Source organism: Egretta garzetta, unplaced genomic scaffold (genome assembly GCF_000687185.1).
Source record: "Egretta garzetta isolate BGI_Z169 unplaced genomic scaffold, ASM68718v1 scaffold347, whole genome shotgun sequence".
Classification (NCBI taxonomy): Eukaryota; Metazoa; Chordata; class Aves; order Pelecaniformes; family Ardeidae; genus Egretta; species Egretta garzetta.
The window spans coordinates 441508-442888 of NW_009260184.1; the positions used below are offsets into that span (position 1 = coordinate 441508).

The 1381-nt window shown below is 59.4% G+C and overlaps 1 protein-coding gene across 1 annotated transcript in view; it reads left to right on the plus strand.

Moving 5' to 3' along the window:
* Window positions 1–602, plus strand: part of FHL3 (four and a half LIM domains 3) — a 34446-nt gene extending 33844 nt beyond the window's left edge. Inside the window, exon 8 of the transcript XR_004842415.1 lies at window positions 590–602. The gene's annotated coding sequence lies outside the window, so the exon portion shown is untranslated. The remainder of the gene's footprint in view (window positions 1–589) is intronic.
* Window positions 603–1381: the final 779 nt, after the last annotated feature.

Sequence of the window (1381 nt, forward strand, 5' to 3'; positions counted from 1 at the left end):
GGGCGTCAGCCTGGGGCAGGCAGCTCCCAGGCCCCCCCTGCGCTTGTTCAACTGCCTCATGCTGCAGCTGTGGCTGGAAGGGCCTGGCTCTTGCTCCCTAAAGTCCGGGCAAGCAGAGTGATGAGGGTGCTGAATTATTTGGTTATTTATGTGTTAGACGTTTTCTGGGCTGAGAGCCTGTCGCGATGACCTGGATGGCAGTTTTCAGAGGTGCTGCTGGTGGGTGTTGTTATTGCCAGGCACTTAGTCCTGCCTGAAAAGGATGTCCTGCCACTACAGGGACCAAAACCGGAGCGCTAAAGAACCTGGATTTCTCTGGTGTCCCATGGTGTCCGGAATAAAGGCTGTAGAATCTTGAAGGAGAAAGGTTTCTTCAAAAAAACCTCAATAGGAAAAGTCTCTTTTACGTAACTTGTCCTGATGCTGTTCCAGCTGCTTCATCCCGAGCCGCATGCTGGGCAGACGCGGGGAGCATGTGCTGCTGTGGCCGCGGCAGTGACCGCTGGACTGTCCCCTCCTGCTGCCCAGCGCTGACCGTGCCTCTTCTTGCCAGGTCCCGGGTGAAGTTGCTGGTGGATGAAGATGGCAGGTCGCCGATGGCTCGCCCCCCCTCTTGAAGGTAACGGGGGCTCTGCTACAGCATGGAGAGCAGCGTCCATCCCGGCGTGCCCAGGGAGGCTGTGCCAGAGGCATCCTGGGGTGAGGGGTGGCCCCTGGCCACCTAGGGCTCTGGGCAGGCTGGGAGGGGGCTTTCTGCAGCAGGACTGGTCCCCTGTGGCCAGCATGGGTCCCTGACCTCAGCTGTGTCTGTGGGGTTCCCCACGACCTCCCTGAGGGGAGTTGGCCACCACCCTGCTCCGGGGGGGGCTGGATTTGATGTTTCAAGGGCGAGCTGCCCGTGCTGCTGGGGGGGGGCTCTTCAGGCTGTGGGTAAAGCGGACGGCAGATGTGGTGGTCTCAGTCATTCCCCCTCCTTTCCAGGCCTGCTGCTCTGCACCTTGGCTCTGCAACTCTGCATCCAGGACCCTCTTGCCACAGCAGGTGAGCTCTGCACCCCAAGGAAACCTGGAGCTCCTGTGGAGAGCGGGGCAAAGGCAGTGTGGTGCATCAGGGACTCTGTCCCTGTCCCCTCCAGGCTGTATTCTGTAGGGTGGAGCTGCCCTGGGGAACACTTTTTCATGGTTTTTACCCTAGAAAAGCCTGTTCTTCACATGCAGTGTGGCTAGAAGGGGGAGGGAAAAGCCGTTTTAACACCCATCTGCAGTGCTGCTGCGGTACTCTCTTGTCTCTGACCTGCTTGTTGGGCTGCCCGGTCTCCGGCTGCAAACAGACCTTGTTTGGGACAGCCTCTCACTGCCACCCACATCCCACCTACAGTGCG